The following is a 10,850-nucleotide window of genomic DNA, read 5'->3' as shown; positions in this document are numbered from 1 at the left end:
TACTATCAAGTGGCTGGTACCTCAGATAGGAAGGGATGCCTCAGCATGGGCCCAAGGAGGCATCCTCTTCCCCCACACCTTACCAAGACACAAAACCCATCCCTGGCCTTTTCTATCTTTTGTTTTGTTTTGTTTTGTTTTGTTTTGTTTTGTTTTTCGAGATAGGGTTTCTCTATATAGCACTGGCTGTCCTGGAACTCATTCTGTAGACCAGGCTGGCTTCGAACTCAGAAATCTGTCTGCCTCTGCCACCCAAGGGCTGGGATTAAAGGCGTGCGCCATCACTGCTCAGCTTTTTCTATCTTTTTATAAAACACAACACATATGAACTCACAGAGACTCTGGCAGCACACCCAGGACCTACACAAGTTCAAGCCAGATGGAGTCTCAGCTCTGAGATAGGAAAGTGGACTTGGGCTCCCACCCCTAACCAAGAAGCTATCTGTAACTAAATAATACTGGCAACAGGAAAATCAGTTTTCTCCATTGAAATCTTACTGGGTCACACTGGCCAATACCAACAAACTCAATAGTTCTCCTCTGCCTGTTATATTTAGTGACAAAGTTCCTTGCATGCAACTGTTAGAGACAGTGCCCATCACATATAAGCCTGGATTAGTGAATGTCATATATATATATACATATATATGTGTGTATAATATATATGTATATATATGTGTGTGTGTGTATATATACATATATGTATATATATATATATATATATATATATATATATATAGGATAGTGAATGTGTTCTTAGCCCTAGAGGATATTGTCCAAGACTCACATGCCACGGACCACAAAATACTACCAAACTTTCAATTTACCATATTGTTGGGTATTTGGGTTTTTTTGTTTTGTTTTGTTTTTGTTGTTTTTCTGTGCATACTCACCCACAACAGAGTTTAATTTAACTAGGACCAGGAAGAAAATCACACCAACAAGTAAGAAGAAAACAGAATCATTATAGCAATATATCATAATAAAAGTTATTCTAAACTTCATCAGTTTGTGAGTTCTATATTTCTGGAAAACTCCATCTAATATTTTTGAACTGTGGCTTACCAGGAGTCTCTGGAACCACAGAAAGGAATGCTGCTAGTAGAGAAGGTGGCTTGATGCCTGCCAGCCCTGTGTCTGCCCTCCTGCCCCTGCCCCTCATTCTGACAGAGAGAGAGAGAGAGAGAGAGAGAGAGAGAGAGAGAGAGAGAGAGACAGAGACAGAGAGACAGAGAGACAGAGACAGAGACAGAGAGATGAGAAAGATGAAGAGGCAGAGAGAGACGGAGAGAGAGAGAGATGGAAAGACAGAGACACAGAGAGAGAATCTGGCCCTCTCTCCATACATCAAACATGTGCTATAGCCTATAGGCTATAGGGGAAGGGCAGCAGGGGATGGGAGAAGGTAGGCAAGGGGAGAGAGAGGTGGGGAAGGGGAGGGAGGCATTAGGAGGAGGAAACAACTGTGGAGGGGGGCAGTGGGGCAAGGAGGGGGGCAGGTGGGAGGAGCAGTGACGGAGGGAGGCAGCAGGGGATCCTCAGGTTGCACCCAGGATCCATAGCTCTGGTCACAGCTGTGTGATGGAATGGGGATAATCCACAGAGATTCTCTCTGCTTAGGGGACTTGCTGTATAGGCTGTAGTGACCTCTGCTCTATGTGGCTCTCATTCCTTAATGACCAGCACGGGCCAGGGACCCCATCAGAATGCCTTCAGAACCCAAGTGCAGGATTAGAAGTGAATCACTCGTGTCCAAGATACATGGCTAGAGTTTCTCCCTATGCCATACTACACACAACCTGTGTATTTAGCCTCTAACCCGGTATTTCAACACTTTCTGGCAGATAAAGGAGGCATACCTTCCTCTTGAAGAAGTGTGGTTAAGTCGGAGAGGCACTGGAAGCACGGGCCAGTGCCCATTGAGAGAATGAGAATTCTAGCCTACTTTGGGAAATGAGATCATTTGCTTGCTGGTCCCAACCCAGCATCAGGACCAGCCAGAGGCTTCATCTGGATCCTGAGTTGGCCTTGACACACACACACACACACACGGGTTTCAGCTGTATACAGAAGCAAGCCGCTGAGGAGGCTAAGAATGGAATGTCCAAGGCCACACTTCCCAGGACCAGCAGGAGACCCACGCAGGATGTCAAACTGATAACTACCACGATGCCCCTCACCAGCCCATCATAGGCTACTCCAGAGAAAGTCAGGGTTCCCTGCTGCTAAAGACCCTGAGGTGTCTCCAGGCTAGCTCTCAGTCACACCCTTCTGAAGCCGATGGCTTGATCCCAGGCCCTGCGTAGAGGGATCTGCACCATCTTTCCCTCCTCTTCTCCGTCACTCACAACACTATGGACTGCATGTTGTTCCCACTGACAAATCACACTTGAGGACCAGGAGGGATAGCACTATTCAAAACCTCACAGGAGTGACAGTGTTGGCATTCTGTCTGGACTCCACCCCCACAGTTCCCTGGCAACAGCCAGGTAGGCCTGGCCCACTATAAAAGGGACTACTTGGCCCCTCCTTTCTCTCTTACTCTCTTGCTCTCTCACCTCTTGCCCCCATTCCCTTCCCCCCTTGCCATGTGGTCATGGCCGGCCTGTCCTTCTCTCTCCTTCTCTCTGCCTCTACTACTCTCTTAGCTCCCTTCCCATGCCCTAAATAAACTCTTTTCTATACTATACTGTCCTATAGTGTGGCTGGTCCCTCAGGGGGAAAGGATGCCTTGGCATAGGCCCGCCGAGGCACCCCCCTACCCCATACCTCACCATATCCCCATAGAACATATTCTTATATCCCTGTATCTTTTATGATCACAACAGGCAAGAACCTGAGGACCTACAAAGGAGGCTTTACCCACTTCAGAGATCTGGGAAGTCCTGGCTGTGTAGGGGATGCTTTTATTTTGATGTATTTTTTTTTAATTATTTGAAATTATGATTACATAATTTCCAACCTTTCCTTTCACCAACGCCTCCCATGCACCTCTTGCTCTCTCTCTCAAATTCATGGCCTTTTTCTTTAGTTGTTGTTACACACACACACACTCCTAAATACATTCTGCTCTGTCCATAGAATGTTGTCTGTACGGGTGACAGTGAAGGAGGCAGCGGGACAAAAGGCCATTCTGCTAAAATAAAACTATGTCTAAAAGTCACCCTCGGAAGGCACAGGGCTGCAGAGCAGACCACAACAAAAGACCAACCCCTGGGGATGCATTGCATGGAGGACCCCTGAGCAAGGGAAGGGAAAGACCAGACGAAGGAGCCCCTGACCTGGTGCTCCACACAGAACACCTAAGGCAAGTGTCAGACTGAGGCAGTCCACAAACGTCCCGGCTCCAAAGTCGTGAGAGGATGCAATGTTCATCTCAACCCCCAGGGGGCACTAGACGTCTCTGCATCAGCTTAGATCTGCTCTCTCCCATCAGCCACTTCAGGGTGCTTTGTGACTGCTTTTTGCTTGATTTTGTGATGAAAAATACCTCACTGCTGTAAACGATTCTGAAATGGCCCTCTCCCTCCTGCCCCGAGGAAATTCTTTTCTTTCTAGACTCAAACATTTTCTATTTCCACCGCAAGCCAGTTCACCTCTGCTGGGTCTTAAAAGGACTAACAGACTTCCCTAAACAAGGGGCTCACATCCAGCTGGGCTGGGTCCCAGTAGCTGGCCTGCTGTAGCCTGCTGGGCCCCATGGGTATCCCTGCCTGTCCCAAACACTCCGCATAATTATCGTCCTTGACATTGCTTCAGCAGGGCTGCCAGATCCATTAGTCAAGTCCACTGAAAATGTGGGTCATTTCTCTCTTTTCTTTTTCAATTTTCTACTTTAAAGGGCACTGCCTCTCAAAGCCAGTGAGAAATCCAGAGCAGTACAGGCTTTGGTGGCTTAAATATGCACTGTCGCAATATGACTAGATCGTAAAGTTAACGGATGATAATGCCAACGGAGGAGTATTCGCAAGCTATCCAACGTTCCAACGGCTGCCATCTCTTCTCCATAGAAGGAGTGAGTTAAAAAAATCAACAACACACAGGACCTTAAAGTGGGATAAACAGCTGAGTGTATTAATTCACTTGGAAAATAATGAGTGGCCCAGAAGCTCCGCACGTGAGGACAGAGAACTGAGAGTCTCCGGCTGTTCCCCGGCAGGGTGGGAAAGGGACACTGAGTGCTTTTAATTTCGCTGAAAGTATGTCAAAAGGCACTTGATATTTTATGCTCATGGGATGATGACATTATTTGGCTTATTTGGCAAAAATAATAATAGTAGTAGTAAGTGGGTCTTCTCCGTCCAACACACAGAAGTATACACTGCAGAGCTGTGGGGGGAAATCCAGGTGGTAAAGCACCTGCTAACGAGCATGCAGACCTGAGTTTAGAACCCAGTACCCGTGCGAAAGCCAGGCATGGAGCCGGGTGCCTGTTATTCTACCACTAGGGAGGGAGAGACAGGAGGACCCCTACGGCTCCCTGGCCTGTCAGCCCAGCTCAATCGTGGAGCTCTGGGTTCACAGTAGGAGACATGTCTTAAACAATAAGGCGGAGAAGAGCTAACTAAGGAAGACGTGGTGTGGATCTCTGGCCACCATACTCACTTGTACCGTTCATGAATACACATGAACACGTATGTACACCACATACACACTTACATATGCTCTTGCATACACACAAAGTGCAAAAAGTGCACATTTACCTATAAGTCTCTGTGTCTGTATCTGTCCTCTGTCTTTCTCTCTGCGTCTCTGTCTCTCTCTGTGTCTCTATCTCTGTCTCTCTCTGTCTCTCTGTCTCTGTCTTTGTCTATGTGTGTGTGTGTGTGTGTGTGTGTGTGTGTGTGTGTGTTTCTCTGTGTAGCCCTGGATGCCCTGGATCTCCCTCTGTAGACCAGGCCGGCCTTGAACTTAGAGATTCTCCTGCCTCTGCTTCTGCATGTGCCACCACCCCCTCACTTACAAATCTCATTTTCAAAACCATTTTGATTTTTTTTTTTTTTTTTTTTTTTTTTTTTTTTTTTTTTGGTTTTCTTTTGGAACAGCAACATGAGCCAAGCGTGATGGTGTGGCTCTGACAGGGGACAACTGAGAGTCTGAGGTCATCTTGGGCAACACCAAGACCAGGATAGAGAAGGAGATGGGGGGGGGGGGCAGTGGAGAAGAGGAAGGAGAAGGGGAGGAAGAAGAAAGCAAGCCAACACAGTAGCTCCGGGCGCGCCCTATCACATTAGCGCATCGCTCTAGCAAGGAATCAAAATCCCCAGCACCAGGGGGCTAGTGGCATAGACAAGAGCCCAAGGTATCAGAGAGGGACCCACACTGAGTGACCCAGACAGGACCACCTACCTTCTGGTCAGGGAGGGACTTTGTCTTGTCTGAAATGTTTATGGCTGGCCATGATTTGTAGTGACAGAGGCCATAAAGAATAGTCACCGAGTGAGGAAATCAAACCCAAGGTTTACACTGGCCTTTTTTCAGATCATTACTGTTTAGGGCAGATCGGGTCAAAGAGCGCACGCTTCCGTGTGCACGTGGGTGTGTGTACAGGTATATAGGACGGGAAAATGGCACTCTTGAGTATCGTTCTTTGGGCACAGTCCACCTTTTTATTTATTTATTTATTTTAAGTTATTTTATCTCTGTCTCCCCAGTTCTAGGACTTACAGTTCCTCACCAACACAGAAGGGTTTTGTTTTGGTTTGGTTTGTTTTTAATAAATAAAACGGGCTAGAGAGATGGCTTAGCGGTTAAGAGCACTGACTGCTCTTCCGAAGGTCCTGAGTTCAAATCCCAGCAACCCCATGGTGGCTCACAACCACCCCGTAATGAGATCTGGCGCCCTCTTCTGGAGAGCCTGAAGATGGCTACAGGGTACTTACATATAATAAATAAATAATTCTTAGAAACAAACAAACAAACAACCATTGACCCTTGGGATCAAACTCATGTCCTCTTGCTTGCAAGGCAAACCCTTTATTGACTGAGCCATCTCACCAGCCTCTTGTGCGTTGTGCCACTTAGGCCTGGTACTGAAACCCACGCTTCTGTGCCCACCCAGCAGATTCCTCTGAAAGACGGAGGCATCAACCCATGGGTACGTCCTAACCTCGCTCAGCGTGTCCTGTGTGTGTTCCCAGGCTCCCATCCTTCCCCGAAGATCTCCACAGGGGCACATCCTGAACAAACACACGCTGAATAGACCCTTTGCTTGAGGAATGGACATGGCCCCTTTTGCAGCCCCTTGTTCAAAGGTGCAGACTAGAAAGCAGCTAGACTCTTTTTCAGAGTAGTCATGAGACACACTGGCTAGACTTCAGGATGGACAGACAGACGGACATCACGGCAGGCTGCTGTCACAATGTTCAGACCAGCCAGGGACAAGCAGACCATTGGCCCTGGGTAAACTAGTCTGGGAAACCCCGTAGGCTTTTCCCTAAATGCTCAAGCCTTCTTTCCCAGTGTCCCAGCTTCAAGGACGGGTGCTGTCACTGAGAAGCCCGCAGTCCTGCCTCAACTGTGGCTTTGCCTCTTGCTGAGACACAGCGAGCTGGTATGGGCAGGGAAACCGGAGGCCGGATAACTCTTTCCCGGGCTCCTGTCTTGGCTCCTCCTCCATCCAGCTACTATTTGAAGCCTTACTATGAAAAAGCCTAATGGCTCATTTTGACGATGACAGAGGAAGCTATACCAAAAAGACATCAGAAGGTGCCAGACTCAACTACAACTTCTGCAGAGGCTGAGGGAGGAGGCTAGCTCTACCCTGGTTCCCAGGCTACCCCTTCTCTACAATCTTCCTTGCAAACGAGAGAGGCGAGCAGGAGTCCACACACTTGAGAAGGCCCCTCTATTTAATTCCCCTTTTGACTGAGTTCAGTCAACTCCCCCAGTGACTTTTACTTTAACTTGATACACGCTAGAGAGGAGGGAACTTCCACTGAGAAGAGATCTCCTGTAAGATGGGGCTGTAGGCAGGCCTGTGAGGCATTTTCTTAATTAGCGGTTGATGCGAGAGAACCAAGCTGGTGGTGAGTGAGGTACACCGCCCTTGGGTTTGTGGTCCTGGGTGCTATAAGAAAGCAGGCTGAGCAAGCCATGAAGAGCAAGCTGGTAAGCAGGATTTCTCTGTAGTCCACTCATAGGCTCCTGCCTCCGGATTCCTGCCCTGTTTAAGTGCCTGACTTCCTCCGATGATGGACTTCGATAAGGAAGTGTAAACAAAATAAGCCCTTTCCTCCCCCCGCCCCACCCCCCAGACTGCTTCTGGTCATGACATTTCCTCCCTCCTAGCAACAGTGACCCTAACTAAGACGGTTACCAGCTTCCCAAAAGATCCAAGGCCAACCCAAGAGATAGAGGGCAGGTTCTAGGTCCTTCACCCAACCCAGGATCCCCAGGTCACCAGGCAGGGACAGATTTTTTTTTTTCTTTTCTGGTTTTGTTTTGATTCTGAGACACTCTATGGGCTGCCTGCAAGTCAGGACATTAGGAGGCTCCTGGGCTGCTGTAGAAGGTGCAGAGAGACCAGCCCTTACCCAATCCTAGGCCTGAGAGAAGGCTGGCAGCAAGGAGAAATAACGGCCACCCATGAAGGCGGTTGGCATGGAGATATTAGACATGAGCGCCAGTCATTTCCCACCCCAGGGGGGTCAGTTCAATGAGTCGGTCTGATGGGGCACAATGCCTTATTGTGGGTGTCTTGCAGGGGGGTCTGGTAAAGTTGAATCTGACGGCTGCCCACCTTCATGCTGGTGGGATTCATCTGACCAATCAAGTGATGTAATAGAACAGAGGAGCGGGGATGGAGGATTCTGTTCTTCCTGCCCACTTAAGCCAGGCACTGGTGTCTGTCTGCCCTCGGACTTGGGATGTACAGCCAGCTCTCTGGGCCCCCAAGCTTCAGACTTAGAGACAGGCACCAGCCCTGGCCCTCCTGGGTCTCCAGCACACTGTCAATCACTTGAGCCAGCACCTTGTTGTAGGAAGCGACGGTCCTGAACTTAGATGGTAGTTCGGTTTAACATTTTCCTCTAGTACAGTGCCAGAGTCCCATGCATTCGAGAGAAGCCATCCTCCAGCTCTTTCCCGTGCTAATGACAGGTTGGATGAAATCTGCCTCAGTCTCTGCCATCCCCCTCAAAGCTAGGCAGAAATTGCAACCGCAAGGCTTCAAGATCCTAAGGGGAGAGAGTCAGTGCCTCAATGTGTGCGTTAGGGAAATGACAGGCGTGTTTGATTTAAAATACTTCCAGTTAATGATAGGCTTATCAGGCACACCCTGTGTTGGGGTCTATGGATATGTGCTAGTTTGAATAGTCACGGCCTACATAGATTCCTGTGTGTGAATGTTTGGCCCGGAGGAAGTGGCACTATTAGGAAGCATGGCATTGTTGGAAGAAGTGTGTTCCTGTGGGGGCGGGCTTTGAGGTTCTATATGCTTAAGTCTGGCCAATGTGACTTAGTCCCCTTCTGCTGCCCTAGGATCAATATGTAGCTCCTCTCAGCTCCTTCTCCAGCACCACGTCTACCCGTACACTGCCATGCTCCCGCCTTGATGATAATGGACTGAACCTTTGAAACTGCGAGCCAGAGCCAGCCCCAATTCAATGTTGTCCTTTATAAGAGTTGCCGTAGTCATGGTGTCTCTTCACAGCAGTCAAACCCTAACTAAGTATATATACTTATATCTCAAATATATAGACATAATGATTTATATCTTATATAATATACATAATCTTCTACGGGCCCTATTTCTCTGTAGAACCCTACTCTCTTACCATTGTCCAAATGCCCGTCGTGCTTTGGGAAGAAATCACCACCTCCTGGTTGGCCTCCCACTTGGTGCCCCTGCTAGGGAGCCTCCACTATCCATCAGTAGAGCCTATTAGTCAGACATATCCCTCCTCTGCCCCACTTCCCATGAGGCTGCATCCGGTAGATACACAGCAACCTGGAGTCACCTGTGTGAGCCACAGGAGCTTGAACCTGTCTGCCCTGTAGCCCCCTACCACCACCTGGCTGTGCCTTGATCCTAACCCTGCCGGCCTCCTGAGCATGATCTTGGAGTGAGGCCATTGTTGGCCGGGAAGGTCTTCCCTCAGGTAACCAGCTGACCAAGTGACTCATTAAGTCCAGCTTCCAAGTCCCCACATATTTTCCCCTCTTCTCTAATGACTTTTCTCCTTGGCACAAGGTATTATTATTATTATCAATAGCCTGTGTTTCTATTTATTCATTGAGTCTTACCTCTCAGATGTTCTCTCTTCCCATCCAGGGATTTTGGTAAATTTTGCTCACCTCCATAGATAGCCCCTGAACCTCTCAGTACCTGCAAGAGTTCTGAATACAGAAGTCATTGGCGAAAGAGAAGCCATAGTTCTGGGGGTTGGGGGGTGGGGTGGGCGGGGAAACAAGGAAGCTAGGGCAAGTGTTCGTTCCCCTTTGGGCAACAGTTGCTGTCTCAGTGACTAAGTGTCTGCTCAGAGGTCTCCTGAGAGGAAAGCTGCACAAAGCAAAATAAGATTAGGTGTGATTGTTATTCTGACGACAGAGCTAGCCAGCCAGGCTTTGGAAGGGCCAGCCTGCTTGGTGCCCAACACCCACAGAAGGAGATCTGTAGAGCCACACCCTCCAAGCTGCAGGTCAGCTGTGGGGGGGGGGGGGCAAATATCTGGTCTTGAAGGAACCAGTTCCGGGGAACTAGGCCAGATGACAGCAAGATTGGCTAGGTGGAAAGCTCTCCACAGCAGGCTGTACAAGAGCTCAAGGTAGCCCTAACAACAGGCTGCCCATCAGTTCCAACAGCGCTGGCTCATTTGACAACAAACACCAACTTGGTTTTCTGAGAAATGCCAGATCACGGCCGCAAGTCAGTCAGTTAGCTGTAACCATCCAGGCATGTCAGACCCCACCTTAAAGCCCCGTGTGCCATGGCCCCCAAACTCCAGTCACTTTTAAGTAATTCTCAAGGTGCCAAGCATCAAGGTGATGTGGGGGGCTAGACAGCCTGTAGGTGGAAGGTGGCTACTTCCTTCACCTCCTGACAGTCACCAGAGTGCGTATAGCAGGCACCTTGAGCCTCCTCCATCCTTGGGGCTATGGGTTGCTGCTTTTGGGTCTCTCCCCAAAATAAGGGCATCTGTGCTTCTAATGCATGCTGCTTTTGGAAGTCCCCAGCTTCATCCCTGGTCTGGACTCCAACAGTTCTGGAGGATTTGGCAAGGCCAGTGATGGTCCACCAGGTGGAAACCAGAAAGGCCAAGGGAGGGAAAGAAAAGGCCATGGGCCAGGCCGTTTGGTTAGGCTGGCTCCTCTCAGGCCCACTGGATAAGGAGTCCCAGGCATTCCCAGCGAGCACAAGCCAGACAAGCAGCAGATGGGCAGTGTGGCTGGAAATCCACTCAAGACAAACAATAGGAGCCTTCTCCGGTGGTTTGACGGCGGCTTCCAAGAGCAACAAGCTGAGAGCCCCTCCTCCAGCTGTTCCCACAAGGAAAGCCCCAGAGAGTTATTGGTGTCCAGAGGCTAAGGAGACCTGAAATTCTCTCCCCTCGGGGCTTACCATGCGCCCCCAACCCCCATGGAAAATAGCAAAAGTATATGTGAGTGTGGTGGGGGCGGTGGCAAGGGAAGTGCTGCATCTAACAGATAGTCCGCTGGGCAACCTTCCCTCGGCTTAAAGGGCAGGAACGAGGCTACCCGGTCAACTCCAGGTGGAGGGAAACAGCTTGCCCAGCCCTTCCAGGAATGCACGGGCTGCTTGGGGAAGGAACTTTCCCTACTTCCGATTCAAATTAAGTGAGGGTGGCCTTTACTGCAAGGGAGGAGGGAAGGGAGCGAGGGGCGGGGGG

Source organism: Mastomys coucha, unplaced genomic scaffold, assembly GCF_008632895.1.
Source record: "Mastomys coucha isolate ucsf_1 unplaced genomic scaffold, UCSF_Mcou_1 pScaffold3, whole genome shotgun sequence".
NCBI classification, from domain to species: Eukaryota; Metazoa; Chordata; class Mammalia; order Rodentia; family Muridae; genus Mastomys; species Mastomys coucha.
Note: the sequence above shows the minus strand (reverse complement) of the source record.